This window comes from Artibeus jamaicensis, unplaced genomic scaffold (genome assembly GCF_021234435.1).
Source record: "Artibeus jamaicensis isolate MK-2021 breed Jamaican fruit bat unplaced genomic scaffold, CSHL_Jam_final contig_851, whole genome shotgun sequence".
Lineage (NCBI taxonomy): Eukaryota > Metazoa > Chordata > Mammalia > Chiroptera > Phyllostomidae > Artibeus > Artibeus jamaicensis.
This window is the reverse complement of record NW_026521986.1, coordinates 9,959,677-9,975,998: the sequence shown is the minus strand read 5'-3', so window position 1 is coordinate 9,975,998 and position 16,322 is coordinate 9,959,677. Positions and strand designations below refer to the sequence as shown.

At 46.4% G+C, this 16,322-nt stretch overlaps 1 protein-coding gene across 4 annotated transcripts in view; it reads right to left on the bottom strand.

Annotated features, from left to right (window-relative positions):
* Positions 1-10,692, bottom strand: part of SUSD6 (sushi domain containing 6) — a 92,515-nt gene extending 81,823 nt beyond the window's left edge. Inside the window, exon 1 of one of the 4 annotated variants that reach the window (XM_037127161.2) lies at positions 10,404-10,692. The gene's annotated coding sequence lies outside the window, so the exon portion shown is untranslated. Of the gene's footprint in view, positions 1-10,031; positions 10,326-10,403 lie in introns of those variants that run through there. The other 3 variants (XM_053673237.1, XM_053673238.1, XM_053673236.1) reach the window with 3 other exon arrangements.
* Between the last annotated feature and the right edge of the window lie 5,630 nt (positions 10,693-16,322).

The window sequence follows — 16,322 nt, the reverse complement described above, 5'->3', positions numbered from 1 at the left end:
CAGCCTCCAATGCTCCCTCTCTCCTCCACCTCCATGGTTCCTGAGCTGCCTTCTTTTCCTGGCACCAGTCACAGTGAACTTGGTGAATGTTAAATAACAGCATTTTATCACCTAGTTTATATGCGTCTTTCACTCAAACCAGGCCTCCTTCCAAACGTCTCTTTTCAGATTTTCATTAATACTGTTCTTTGATTCTTCCTCATCAAGGCAAACGTCCTCAAAATCATCTTGCTCCCTCACTTTTTACTTTAATCCTCTACACCTGGGTCAATCACTTATCAGTTCACAAATTAGTCCGGAAGCTGAACAAGGAAGCAGATGAGACAGTCTGAGCCTCAGGGGACTTGCCGTCTCAGCCTGGAACCTGGGCCTACACTGAGCTGACTACAGACACAGGTAACATCTATCTATGGGCGTGTGCGTTTATCGGGAGCCTTATTTTTGCCAGTATTGTATCAGGTCCTTGACTGCCTCCAGCAGATTACACAGCCACAGATGTATCAGGAAAAGGGACATCATAAATCAGCCTTTATATCCAAAATTGAGGCGTGGGGGAGATGGGAGAAAAATGATTCCCGAAGGAGTTCATGCCATTGATCCTATTTTTCTTCTCCTAATTTCTCACTGTGAGTCCAAACCTACTTTTCTGTCTTAATTTAAGAAAAAAAAAGTTTTCATTCCCACATAAAAGTTGATTGGTTAAGTAAAGCCAAAAAACAGGAATCCTCGCACCAAGCCAAACTCCTAGACCTAGCCCACTCTGCAATGAAAAGCAATCTGCTTTCTTGCTCAGGACACCAAGAGCAATTCTCCAAGAATATTTTTCAAGCCCTCCTCCCTTTCAGGGTGATTACTGGTTTGGGGCACAGATGGCACTGAAAAAGTCAGAATGACTTTTTCAAGAGTGGTCACGCTGGAAATTGACTGCACACAACAGATTCCTCCAACACTACTCTCAAATTAAATAACCCGCGGTTATTCCTCCACATTGTTAACTCCATGAGGGCGAGCATCAATGTACACCGAGCACTGAGCACAGGTATTCACTAAACACCTGCCTAACGAGTGATTAGATTCACTTCCCTTTGGTTTCTGCAGCAATCATGTACCCACCTCCCACAGGCCTGATGTCACGAGCCAACAAGATTATCAACTCACAAATTATTATGACTCCAAGGTGCAAGGAAGGGGGGAAAAGACGGACCAATGAACTCTTATGAAACCCAGAGCCTGTTTTTCTTGTCATACTGCTGTGTAACAAGCACAATCCCCACAGGACTGAGCCGAGGAGGGAGATGCCTTCCCCTGGCGGAGTTTCTACCTGGAGGTGGGAGGGAATCAAGGACTGATCGAGGTGTGGACCAGCCAGCATACCATTTCTTACTCCTCCAGAAGTGTCTCGGGCATGCCAAGACACCCAATGAAAGGCTGAAAGAACAGCACCCAGTGAACATGAAAGTGCTTAGTGGTTTTCCGAATAGGGAAAGGCAGCGTATTTCCTTCCTGGCTGGTCAGAGACACAGTTAGAGATGGCTGTTCACACTGCATTTGGATGGGTAGCTGATCCCACATAAAATAAACCTAAGGAAATAAGAACCACAGCCACGAAGGGTTCTGGTCTGCTACTGTGGTGGGAGGCAGGGAGCATCCGCCCTGCCAGACAGCATGTTCCCAGTCACTGGGCAGTTCTACTACCCCTAGGATGACACCAGTTCCTGCCACTGTCACGGCTGGGCAAGGGGCACCCAAAGGGGAAAATGACTCAGAGGACACAAATTGGTCTGGAGGCAGGTGTGGTTTTCAAACTGCAAAGAAGCACAGCACAGAGACAGCAGAGCCCATTTTAAGAACAGTTCTACCCTTAAAGACTCGCTCCCCTTTGTATCAATAATTTCACTATTAGACGCAAAACCACAACCACAGGAGGGGCCCGAATTTGTTCCTAACAATATGAATCACACACTCTGCTTTGCTCCCAGTCCCCTTTCCTGGGACAGGCCCAGAGAAGAGAAGCTGCACTCACTTGGGTAGAAAGAACACTAGACCAGGAATCCAGAGCCCTGGCTTCTCCCCTGACCCTGTCACCACACGGGGAAGTCAGCTCCGAGAACACACTTTCCATTTTTCTGTTCTGCAAAGTGAGCAGGCAGAATGAGATGATTTCAAAGTCCCATCCTTCCAACTCCAGCCTCTCATGAGCCTACAAAGTCTCTCTGCTGTGCGGGGAGTTTAGTAGTAACATCTGGATACTAGAGTCACAAATTCGGATCTTCGGGGGAGAGTCTTGTGTCAGTTCACTCAGTCTTTTGAGACTCCTAGGACTTGGGAATAGAATCTGCATTAACAGGTAGAGCCTACTCCAAATCCAAAACTCTTGGCAATGAATTATGGCAGGAAAGTTATGGCTGCATCCACACACATTTACATTTACACACACACACACACACACACACACACACACGACTACTTTACTTTCTGGAAGGACTGATCCTTGGACTTGGCTCCAGGTACAGAAACCTAATACAGGTGTAGGAGAAAATAATTCAAGTTCCTGCTTTCTGCTCAGTTTGCTGGACAAAGAGCATGTGCCCTGTGTCCCACAAATCTCTCTGGGGTGGAACCATCTTGACCCTCTACTAAAAAATAAGGTGGCCTGCCCTGGCTGGGTGCTTCAGATGGTTGAGTATCATCATGTACACCAAAAGGCTGAGGGTTCAATCCGCAGTCAGAGTGTGTACAGGAAGCAACTAATCGGTATTTCTCTCTCGCCCTCTCCCTCCCTTCTCTCTCTGTAAAATTAATAGGCATGTCCTTGGGTGAGAATTAAAAAAAAAACAGCAAGCGTAAAGTTTACTCTCTATTTTTTTTAAAGATTTTACTTATTTTTAGAGAGAGGAGAAGGGAAGAAGAGAGAGTGAGAGAAATATCGATTGGTTGCCTCTCTTACCCACCTAAACCAGGACTGAACCAGCAACCCAGGTGTGTGCCCTAACTGGGAACAGAACCAGTGACCTTTTGCTTTGCAGGACAACTCCCAACCAACTGAGCCACACAGGTCAGGGCAAAGTTTATTCTCTATTAAAATAAAAAAAAGTAGGTGGCCAGCATATGCACACTTGATCTAGGAGCAGAGAAAGCAAGACCAGCTACTGGACTATTTTAGCAACTTGGCTGGTATGATGTAAAACCATCCAAGGGCAGATCCTGTAGAGGAAATGACACTCCCAGCAGCACCATCTGTTCCTCTTTGTGTCTCGCATGGTCTGTATTTTTAACCTCTGGTGCAACTGAGGTCCCCCAGCAAAGAGCCCTCCCCGCTCCCTGGACGGCTGGCGCTCTGTCCAGTAAGCATTCCACTCCCCAGCCGAGCAGAAGCCTTGGAGCAGGTGCACTAACCCTGGCGTGGGATTTTTCATACGGAAAGGACATGCTTCTGAGAACCATAAATTACACTTGATAAGGAAGGCTCTGTGGGGTTCACAGTAAAATTCTCTCCGTAAAGCACATGATGGGATTTAGAACTGAAGCTTCATGCTGAAAATGCTCTTTAAAATTTAAAAGAAAAAATAGCAGTGCACATGCACTGAATCCAGGCACTACTGCACCTGTCGACTCACACTAGTGTTTGAAGTTCTGGGCCAAAGATTTGGAAACAATGCTACGGGAGAGTTCAAACTTCGTGAACGCAAGATTCTGTGTGTGTGTGTGTGTGTGTGTGAAAGAGAGAGAGAGAGAGAGAGAGAGAGACATCTTTTCTTAATTCAGGGCATTATCCCCAAGAGTTTTTGCTAGAACCCTGTTCTTCCCCGAGCAAACAACATGACCAAGTATAATGGTAACTCCAAAACCGAAATATGAACAGAGCTCTTAAAATATCTCCCTGAGAAATGGAAATATATGCCCACCACAAAAACTTCATGTATGGATGTTCATAGCAACAGCAGTCCTGATAACGGAAACACAAATAACCAAAATGTCCATCAGCTGATGAATAAACGAAAGGTGGGATATCTATGAAACAGACTATTCAGCAAAAAAGTGCGATGAATACCACTCTGCCACAATATAGGTAAACTGCAACAACACTGTGCTAAGTGAAAGAGGTCAGTTACTAATGACCACATACTGTATGATTCTGTTTATGTGAAATGTCCAAACAGGAAAACCATAAAGAGAATAGATTAGTTAGTGGTGGCCACGGGCTGGGAGCATCGTAGAGGTATAGGGAGAAACTACTAATGGGGTTTCTTTCCGGGGTGATGAAAATGTTCTAAAGTTAGATTGTGATGCTGGTTATACAATTCTGTAAATATACTAAAATCCATTGACTTGTATAATTTAAATGGGTGAATTTTATAATAAATTATCTCAATAAAGCTGTTTTTTAATAAACCATAAAAATAATCCCTGAAAGTATAGTCTTTAAAGCTGTTTTTTTAATTAAACAAAATAAAATCATCCCTCTGAAAAAAATCTCCTTGAGCAAACTTAGAAATAATCTTGATGTATAAGAGATGATATTTAAACCAAAGATGATTTGATGGAATATTACAAAGCCATTAAAAATTAACTACAAAAGGTTATATGCCATGATAAGAAAAATGTTTACAGGCCCTGGTTGGTGTAGATCAGTGGCTTCAGCACAGGCCTGCAAACCAAAAGGTCACTGGTTCTATTCCCAGTGAGGGCACATGCCCAGGTTGTATGCCAGGTCCCCCATAGCGGACGTGTGAGATGCAACCACACACTGACGTTTCTCCCCCTCTCTTTCTACCTCCCTTCCCCTTTCTCTAAAAATAAATAAATAAAATTTTTTAAAAATGTTTTTGGGATAATCGTATTACCAATTAAAACAAAAAAGGGGATACATGGAAATGATGTTTGTGGTAAAATGGTAGAAGCAGGGAGCCTTTTTCTCCTTTATTTACCAAGCTTTCTGTACAACTGTCTCCGAGTACTGATTTTTTTAAATCCCCCTCAGTCTTTCTTCACAGTTTGTCTAGCTACAATTTAAAATGCAAAATAAGCAAAACCACTTTGTTCTCTTTTTTCAAGTTCCCTTTTTAACCTCCACACACTCCGTGCACTGAGATCAACTCAGAGCAGCCCAAAGCAGGGAAAGTGGGATAAACACTGCTATCCCATTCCCAGAAGCCAGTTTCGCTTTACTGGCTTTGTCGGAAGCCAAGACCCTGTGAAGCCAAAATTTGAACAAGGACAGTCTACACACTGAGCAATTCCACGCTCAGATCTTCAAGTTCTACGGGTGAAGGCAAGGCACTTCTGGCAGGAGGCTGGACCTGAAAAGACTGGACGTCCCCTCTCCTGAGGAAGGATGGTAAGAAAGGGAGGACTGGGCAGGAGCCCCTGCTTGTGTCTCTTCTCACGAGGTTTTGTGTCCCATCTCCAACTACCGGAGAAAAGAACCCTGAGTCATTTCACTCCTCACCACAGAAGATCCTCTTCTGAGTAATAAAGAATTGCCAGTCACCAGCTCTACCATCTGCAAACACACTGAGAACTTATTACTGTCATCAGGAACCCCAGGCTAACTTTCCTCAAATCAAGGAAACAGGCCCTGCCAAAAAAAAGTACAACACTGGTATATGTGTGTGGGAGGTGGTGGTACATTGAAGGGCACGTCCCTATCAGGTAATTTTAAGGCTCTGCTAACGCTGGAGACAGTAACAGGGAAGTACATCTGCTTCTGCTTGAGAAAAATGCTTCAATAATATCCTGTTTCTAATTCTTGGCATGCAGCCTTCAGATTTCAAGGGTAGCTATTTTCCTCTTTTGAGATTAAGAGCCAGGGTGAGAGAATACATCACAGGCAACACCAGGCTCTGTGAAACTCATTTAGTTTCCGCTGCCATTGCATTTTCTGCTGTTGATATACCAATACCTTCACAAGGACTCAACTGTCCCCCAGCCCTGACAGGTGGCCTTTCCTGGCTGAAGCAAATCAGCCTGGTGCCACCACAAGGTCTACCAGCAGAGTGGAGACTTCCACATTCAGGTTAGGAACCAGAGGAAGACCGAACAAACAGAGGAACCCTGCTGGCTTCCAGGCCAAAGGGCTAAAAGGGAAGGAAAAAGGACACCATCACAGAAACGTATTAACACAAGAAAAAGGAAACATCCACAGGTGCCTCACAGGCTCTGTGCAAAAAACTTAAGGCTCGTAAGAGGTAACTCTTTCCCCAGCACCTCTCCTTTTGCAGATAAAGATGTTTACAGAGACACAAAGTTACCACCATCCTAGGGAGCAAAGGCTCTTGCTGCCTTGAACCCGACCCAGGGTAGGAGTGAACAACCCTGATGCTCAAAGACAGTTGCCCCAATGATGCCCTGAAACTGTTTCACTGGTCTCAGATTCACAGCTGTTAGCAGCTTCGAATCCACATCGCAAATCCCCCAGTCCCAACCTCAGACAACATCCTTCACTCCCACCCACAAGAAAACAGCCCTCCTAGTGACAGGCATCATTTCTCACTGCTCTAGTTTCCCAGTTCCCTGCAACGTGGCAACCTAACTTAAGAATACTAATTTAAAAAAAAAAAACATTCTATTAAATGAAATCTCACTACAGTGGGATATGTAGGTGACTCCTAGACCAAAGCCATCTTGAGGAGAAACTGGGGGAAAGAGTCTCTATTATCACATATGCATTTGTCCCAATGCTTACCCTTAATCCAAGTATCTTAACCCTCACCATTCAAGTCTGTACCAAAGAAATATTTGCTTTCAAAGTTTAAAAAAAAGGCACTTGGCTTCTTCTATTATTTGTTCCTTCTCATCTTTCTCCTAGTGCTTGATGGAATACCCCCCAAACAAGACCTCCCTACTGCCCAGGCAGATCGAATAGGGAAAATGAATGCTGCCTGTCAGCTTCAACTGCAGATCACTTGTCAGTTCGGGAGCTCAGTCAAATGCTTCATGCACGGCAATTACACAACCTGGACCAATAGAGCTGCTGAAATTCAGGCTTCCAAGTAGGCATTTCAGACCTATAAGAGGGCATTGTAACTCTGCTGCCATCTCTCCGTGAATGGTCCCTTGGTACGTAGGGAACTAGAGAGAAAAAGACAAGCACAGGTGCTCTCTGACCTTCCTTCTCTACCTGCAAGGGGCTCTGCTAAAGATGTTCTCCCCAGTTCACTTGTTTGGGTAAGGAAATTAGGAAGATTACATGGTCCAGTCATTTTTTTTTTGAAGATACTGTAATTCTCTGAGACCACAGACACCAGTAGACACTTGGTTGTCAGAAGAGCTAAGAATATGGAAAAAGAGCACAAGGAAAGATCTAAAACATATGGCAAGTTTTTATCTGGAGGACAGAAAAGCATGGAGAGAGTGAAATGGTGTGTAGTAGCGATAAACCTGAAATAAGTTCTTACGTTTAAGAAGCCATATATGTGTGTGGAGGGGAAAGACAGCTGCAGGAATTGCCGCCCCAGCAACAGAAAAGAAGGAAACCCCTGCCAGGAGATGCACCATTACATAAGAGTGCACGTTTCATCACCACGAGATGGAGACCTGCCAGGAAACCAAAGTGCTGAGGTCTCTTCAATCTTCCAGCCTGTGCCCTTCACACCTTATTCTACCCCTCCTCTTCTGTCAACCCAAGTTCTGGACTTGGGAAAGGCACACCTCTGCAAATAAGCTGAACTCCCATTTGACAGTGAGTTTGCTCTCAGGATTCAAACACTGAAGAGCAGAGGTGGCAGTAAGGCCCTACTCTGAGCACCTGGGGACCTGCCGCCATCTAGCCAGCTGTAGGTGAGGATTTGTTTCACATGCCATTTCTGCTACAGTATTCAAAAAGTGGCTGTGCAGACAGGAAGTCCTACCTACCAGGCCTCTAGTTAATTCACTGGGCTAAAGTTCCTTAAGCAGCAAATGGCCAACAATAATAATTAACAACATAAACAGAAACAAAACTGACTTAAATATTGTGGACTCTACCAGGGCATGGCTGGACTCTGTCTTATTTATCCAGTATCCCCAATACCTACCACAGTGCCTGACATACATTCTGTATCACATAAATATCTGTGAGTACTGAATGAAAGAAAGAATGAGCCCCAGCCTGTGTGGCTCAGTTGCTCAGCTGTTTGGGCGTAGGTCCTGCAAACTGAAAGGTCAAGGGTTTGATTCCCAGTCAGAGCATATGTCTGGGTTGCGGGTTCAGTCCCAGGTCCTCCCAGCTACAGGCACATATGGAAGGCAACCAACTGATGTTTCTCACATCGATGTTTCTCTACCTTTTTCCTTCCCCCCTCTCTAAAAAAGTTAAATTAAAAAAATTTTTTAAAGAATGAATTAATGGGCCCTGGCTGGCGTAGCTCAGTGGATTGAGCGCGGGCCTGCGAACCAGAGTATCGCGGTTCGATTCCCAGTCAGGGCACATGCCTGGGTTGCAGGCCAGTTCCCCACAGAGGACGCATGAGAGGCAACCATACATTGATATTTCTCTCCCATTCTTTCTCCTTCCCTTCCCCTCTCTCGAAAATAAATAAATAAATAAATAAAAAGACTAAAATGTTTAAAAAAAAAAAGAATGAATTAATGAACAAATGAATGTTGTGCAAACACACAGAAATGTGTATCTTGAAGGCAGAGGTAAGGGTGCTCAGTAGTGCTTTTGAAAAGACTCTAGATTTGCAAGGGTGTCCAACCTTTTGGCATCTCTGGGCCACAATGGAAGAAGAAGGGTTGTCTTGGGCCACACATTAAACATACTGAGACATGTAATCACAAAAAAATGTCATAATGTTTCAACTAAATTTACAATTTTGTGTTGGGCCTCATTCATAGCCCTCCTGAGCCTCATGCAGCTCATGGGCGGTGGGTTGGACACCCCTGCATGACTCCACTTTTCCCAAAAGATAAGCAAACTACAAACAGTAGAACATAGTAGTTAACAGTGTGGGCTCCACCACCAACTATCTCTGTGACCTTGGGCAAGTTGTTTGTTTGGCTTTGGTCTCAATTTTTTAAAAAAATGGGAATAACAATATCTACCAAAAAATTGTTGATTAAATGAAATAAAAAAGTAAAGTCCTTGGCACAAGACTTGATACACAGTAAGTCCTCAAGAACTTTCACCTATTACTGCTATTATTGTTGCTTTATTAAATACCACCTTTTCTGGGGTGGAAGTAGACACTCCCTCCCAAACCCTGGAAGTCTTACTTCTGGTTGACTACGCATCCAGCTAAAAATGCAAAGCCCATAAAATTCAGAACTCCACGCCAAGCACATGTCTCTACTAGCCTCCACTAGATGGTGACAATTTGGGTGTGGAATTCCCAAAACAGAAAAAGTGTGTGTGTGTGTGTGTGTGTGTGTGTGTGTGTGTGTACATCATTCATACACACATTTGAAACCAGAGGAATGAAAAGATCAAGAAATGAACTATACTGTGAAGGATGGAAAGACCCATTTCCCACCTCTGTAGATCTAAAAATGGATTAAATACCTACGGTTTAATTGTGTGTGCACCTTAGTAAAAAGCACACGCAAGCCTAGTTAGCAAGAGCAACAAAGCCCAATGAGCCTCCTGTCACCAAGAGAACATTCTATAGGAACAACAGCATTAGTCCACAGACCTGACTTTGACGCCTCTTTTCTACTGGGTCTTACGGTCCCCCAAACCACCTCCCCCTCACCTCCACACAGGTAACTTTTTCCTCGTTCAGCAGCCCCACAGCCACAATCCTACAGGAGGGTTAGACCTACACTAATATTTGGAGTCTCTAAAAAGCAGGAGTAAAAAAAGAAAGTCTGCATTTGTAAACAGGAAATGGTTTCGGTGAGTCTCAGCCGGGATAATAAAAGAAGTTTTTGAGATTAAAGACCAGACGGGACGCGGGGGCTGCAGAAAGCTCCGAGGCTCACGCACACGAACTACAAGGTTTGCTCAGGAAATCCACCGTCGCTAAACAAAACCTGCCCACGCGCGGGACCCGCAGGTTTAGTCTGCTGGCGGGGGAAATAATAGTGATAAAAGAAAGAGGGCCTCAGCCTACCTCCTTCTCGGCGACCCGCCAACTGTGGTCTCCACCCTGAACTCCCAGGCAGCGAGCGCGACCCCGCACGGCGGGCGAGGCCAGGGCAGCGTGCCCCGATCCCGGCCACTACGCTCCCGGCCGCAAACCGGTCATCCGGTCCTCCTCGCGGCCTCGGCAGTCTCCCCGGCCGCTCTCCGGGCACCGGGCCCGACCGGCCCACGCCGGGTGACAGCGAGACAGCGCAGAGCAGCTGACGCCGGGCGGCGGGCCCGGGCTCCCCAGAGGCCCTCCCAGGCGGTGCGCGCCAACCCCGGGCCGCTGACAGCAGACTGGAAGCACCAGTGATACAATGCCGGACCCCGCCGCTCCCCGGCCACGGTGACAACTTACCAGAGGAACGGTGCAGGGACCTCCTGCAGGGGGGCGCTCGCAGCTTCCAAGGCGCCGGGATCTGCTCCACTGCCTGCGCGCGGCTGCAGCTCTCGAGTGTAGGCGAGACCCCGCGTGCCCCGCGTGCCCTTGTCCGGCTGGAGCTCGACCGAGTTGCGGGAGGAGAAGACGCGAGGCAGGGCGCGAAGCTGTCGCCGGCTGGAGAGAAAGGAACAGTGCGGCGGCGGCGGCAGCAGCAGCTCCCGCGTCACTGGCCCAGCTGTACCGTGCGGGCGGGGGCAAAACCGGGGCGGGAGGGCGGGGGGAGGAAATGGGTAGGGGCGGGGCCAGGCGCGCACGCCATAAGCACCGCCTTCCCGCCCCTCTGGGAGGCTCCGACGTTCAACAGCTGCCAGCACGCAGGCGCGGCCGGCCCGGGAAAAGGTGAGCAAGGTTGGGGTGATGGGAGGGCCTTAAAGAGACAGTCACATCGACTGCGCTGGAGTGGACTGGGTGGTATAGGCTCGGTCTGAAGCAATTGCAGTGTGTCCTCCAATTCTTTCACTATTATTACTAATTTGGGGGAACATTATTTGGATTACTTGGATTACTATCATTTGCAAAGAATTGTCTGCTCTCAGACTCACAAGGTACTTTCTTGCTTGTTGCCTTACTTTTAAATCACCTGCCAGACTTACTGCTGAGGCAGATCATTATTTAAGCAGTACTTCCCAAAGTCTGGCACATAGACTGCAAACGTCAAAATTGCTCGGAAGGGATGGGTGTAAAGTTGCAGATTTGGGGGTCTCACCTCCAACCCCTTTTGATTACATAAACCTAGGGCCAGATTTGGGAATCTGTTTTAATGAACATTCCGAAGTGATTCCTCAGCACACTAAAAGCACACGACGAATCTCAAGGTTGAGAAAACTGAAGTTAAGAGCTAAGACAGGCAGAGGCCTAGCTAGAATCCCGCTCCTAACTTTATTTCCCATCCAGAGTCTTGCCTCCCGCGGCTATTTTCCAGCACCTGCTGTGTGAGTAGTTTGTGCACTGTGGCTACATCAGTTATGGGTGAACGCACCATGATCCTAGGAGATTTCTTCCCCTGATAGATTTACAGGGCTTTGTGGCTCCTTGATGGTGATGATTGTGATTTTTTTTTTAAATCTTTGTGCCCCAGGGCCTTGAACAGTGCCTGTCTCACAGGTGCTCAGTCAATGTTGACACCTTCCTACTTGGTAATCAGTGCCAGAGTCTGCACTTAGACCCACAATTTGTGGAGAAGCCAATCATCCCAGTTTGCCTGGGACTAAGGGAGTTCAAGGGACTAGGACTTCCAGTGCTGAAACCACGGCAGTCCTGGGCAAATTGGGATAAGTTGGTCATTGACGTGGTGTATAAGAGGACACCATATTCCTTCTTTCTCCCAGGAGTCTATCTAGTAGCTTGTGCCTGTACCACTTAGAGGCCAGGAAAGAGGAGCTTGGCCCCCTGAAAGTGAAGGAGAGAAAAGGTTCAGAATTAGTATATTGTACCTCTGTTGCTATCATTATTAGTTTTAACAACAGGAATGATGACAGCACCTATTATTAAGTACCTACTGTGTGCCAGGTACTGGGTAGGGACTTTTATACATGCAACCACTATCAAACGAACTCGGAAAGAGTCTGTAGGCTTCTGCTAGAAATAAATGAGAAGTATTTATTCAAAAGTCTTAGGGTTTGTAAACCTGAAACACAATTAGGCCATATCCAGAGTGTTCCAAAGACAAAAGAAAAGCTAAGAGTTCTTTTCTTTTTTAATCTTCACCAAAGGATATGTGTATCAATTTTAGGAAGAGGGGATGGGAGAGAGAGAAACTTTGATGTGAGAGAGAAACATCCATTGGCTGCCTCCCATACGCACCCCAACAGGGGATCGAACCCACAAACTTTTTGTGTATGGGATCATGCTCCAACCAACAGAGCCGCCCGGGCAGGGCAAACTAAGAGTTCTTATGATAAAAGTACATTCTTGAGAAGAATCAGTTCTGCATTCTTAGCAGAGTGACTGTAGTGACTCCATTTTATTTCTTCACTCTATTATTCACAACTTATTTTGACAACAATCCTCCAACTTAAGTATCATTGACACCATTTTACACATGAAGACACAGGCTCAGAGAGACTTTTATGACATCAAAAGCTGCATGGCATGTATGTTTTTGCAAAACCAGAATTTATTCTTGTTTGTTCCAAAAGTCACATTTTTTTCAAATAAATATATTGTCCCTCCTCCCTCCAATAAAAGTAGCAAATAATGATCTAAATTGTCTTCACATATCGCTTGATCTTTTAAAAGGTGCTTTCTTGCACACCAGCTCATTTTATCTGCACAACATCCCCATAAAATAAGACATTATTATTCCCCAATTTTACCTATAAGGAAGTTGAGGCACCAAGCAGATGACTGGCTTGTCTGACCTCAGACAGGAGTTAGCATTGAAGTTTCCCTTGTTTTGATTCCAGATTCCTTGGGCAACCTCCAAAGTCCCAAGGAAGTAAATGAGTAAACCTGCTTGTCCCCGGGGGAGGTGGGAGTATTCAAGCCATGTTACCTCAGAAAGTCAGAGTCCAAGACAAGTGGACCAGCAGGGCTGGGCCAGCACAGCTGAGGGGCGGTTCCCACTGCTGGGGAGGAAGAGCCTGGGCTCAGGCAGTTGTCTGAATATGTGGCCTGAGCCATCACCTGGGGCATCCCTCCTCTGACATGTCAGGAGCCTACGAGAGGAGCCAGGCTTGACTGCCCTGTCCCCACTGGCCACTGGTCTGAGGGGGCTTTGCAGAACTCAGAGATCAGAGCTCAGAGTAGGGCTGACCAGAGCAGCAACGGCAATTCCCTGCGCACCCCAATTCTGAGCCCAGCCCTGGAAGATGTACACTAGACGGTGCCCAGTCAGCATGTGCGTGTAAGAAGGCAATCCAGCCCCTGCTGCTTTTTCTGAAGTCCTGACAAGGTTTTGATGGCGTGTCTATTGCTGACACAGATCAGGTAGGCTGAGTAAAAGCATGAGCTCCATTTTACTCTCAAGGCTAAGCCACGGTAACAAAGAAGAGTGTCTACCTACTGTGTCTTTATAACTGCCTAGGTGCCCCTCCAGCCTGATTACCTGCTTCTCCTCCTGCCCTTTGTCCAAGGACACAGCCAGTTCACACAATGACATGGATGAATCTCACTATATAATCCTGACTGAAAGAAGCCGGACCAAGAAACAAACACACACATACTACGTGATTCCATGTCTGTAAAATTCAAGCACATAGGCAGAGTTAATGTAAGGTGTTGATGTAACGTGATGTAAGAAGTGGTAGTAAGGGTGGCAGTCACCTCTCGGGGGAACTGTGACTAGAAGGGAACATCAGGGGACTGGCCAGTGCTGAGAATGTTCTGTTCCTTGATCTGGGTGCTGGTTACACAGGGGTGTGTTCACTTTGCAGAAGTTCATAGAGGTCAATACTTATGACTCACTAAAATATTTTTTTATCCTCACCCGAGGATGTTTTTTCATTGCTTTTTAGAGAAAGAGGAAGGGGGAGAGAGAGACCTCGATGTGAGAGAAGCCACAATCTTCCGGTCATAGGATGAGGCTCCAACCAACTGAGCCACACAGACCAGGGCATGACTCACTTTTCTGAAGTATGTAGTTATTCAGTAAAGAGTTTACTTTGAAAAAGTTAATCCACCCAGTGCCTGCACTTAGAATCCCTAACTATAAGTGCAGAGAGCTGTACATGCGAGACCGTCATGCCTCAGATGCCCTGAGCAACATTGCCATCTATTGTGTGTTCTTTCTGAAACGGTGAGCTCTTGGAAAAGTGCTGAAAAATAAAGCACACTCTTCCTGCAGTTTACATGATAGTTGTATTTCTGATCACCACCAACGGGTTTTTTCCTCTATGTAAATAGCCAGTAGGGCACCCAGGAGTCTGCGAAACACAAGATCACAGGACGGTTCCTTGCCGTGTGGGGCTGTTCCATCCATAGCACCGTCCCCCAACCCCAACAACACTTTCTCTGAAATGGGAATGATGGCAATATCTACCTTATAAGGCTGTTGTAAGGATTTAATGGCCCTGGCTGGGTAGCTTTGTTGGTTAGAACGGCATCCTCATACACCAAGGTTTCCAGTTCAGTCTCAGTCAGGGCGCATTCAAAAATCAACCAATGAAGTGCATAAATAAGTGGAACAACAAATCAGTGTTTCTTTCTCTCTCTCCCCCTTCCTCTCTCTCTCTAAAATCAATTAATGAAAAAAATTTAAAAAGAGATTAAATGAGTTAATTTCAATTAAGTACTTGGAACACAATGAGCACAAAATAGATGCTTGATGATATTTTTATTCACCCTGACCCCCCCCCCACTAAATGCCAAGGGTACCTTCAATCACCAACCAAAAACACCCCTACAAATGTCCAAACAACCCCTACAGGATGACACTGCCAATTACAAACCATGGCTTTAAACCCACTGGTTAACCACAGTTTACAAGTAGTAGCATCATAAACTCATTCATTCACTCATTCACTTATTCATTCACGAGGTATGTGCTGAGGACTGCTCTGTCCTAGGCCCCACCCTCAAGTTGCCACCAGGCTGAGTGGGAAGACAGAGACATCCACAGATAATGACAATACCACATGATGCGTTCACCCAGCCCAGCAGCTACGAATATGAAGCCCTATCTGCACAGCGGTTCAGTCTCCCTTGTGGTTGGTTTGTTTTAATTTTCTATTTACCTGCCAGTATTTGAAAAGCAGAATTTCATGTTAAAAAACCCATGCTTTCTGCTTCTCTTTAAAAATCCAAAGCTTTGGCGGAAGCAAGGCCCACGCACAGGAGTCAGGGCAGTGACTTGGGTGATCCCGTCTGGAGGCACCTTTCTTGCAGGGGCAGTGCACCAACCACAGGGAACAACTCTTCACTCACAAGCTGAATTGGCATTCAAGAGCAAGGCTCTTAGCTTCAAGTTCAGATGGTGGAGTAGGAAGATCCTGAGCTCATCTCCTGTCAATGACACCAAAACTACCACTACATATCAAACAACTATCTCTGAGAACCACCTGAAGACTAGCAGAACAGATTCCCCACAACTGCAAACATCAAGTAAAAGCCACATTGAAATGGGTAGCAGGGGTAGAGACTAAGCCCGGTCAGGACCTCCCCTACTCTCCACTCCTCATGCACTGACTCACCAGTGGGAGGGTTGTCACAGCCCTGGAGGTTGTCTCCGAGGAACCAAGGGTCTGAGCCCCAGCCTGACTGACTTGAACCAGGAAGTGGAGCTCTCATAATATTGGCTTTGAAAGCCAGAGAGGCTTACGTCTGGGAGAGCTGAAGGGCTGTGGAGAAACTGGGTTGTGCTCTTTCTGAGTTCTGGCACAGAGGTAGCAGTTTGAATAGCACCCAGGTCAAATGTGAAGGTGATACACTGACTAAATTTAGGGTGTGTGCTGGGGGGACAAGGATCTGTTGGAACTTGCTCTGTGTCAGGGGCTAGTGGGCACCATTTTCCCCCTTTCTTTAACCTAGCTGGTCTGACACTAGCAGGCACCATATCTGACACTGTCCATTAACTTTGCTAACACTCTTCACCCCATCCTGGCATTTCCCTGAGGACCTACGCACAGTAGTACCCCTCCAAAGCACCTCCTGCCCTGCCACACCCAGTGGGTAGCATCACTCAGCATCAGCAGACAGCACTGTGTCTGCAACAGCGGGGGCAGGTTTTGCAGCCAGCCACATCGAAGGCTTGCCTTGCCCACCAGTGATCCTGCAACAGTTGTGGCCGGGCCTCACAGCCAGCAGGCCAGAGACCAGCCTTGCCTGCTAGTGTGTCCACAGAAATAGTGGCCCAGCCACAACAGGAGGATGCACTAGTCCACCCACTAGAGCACCTGG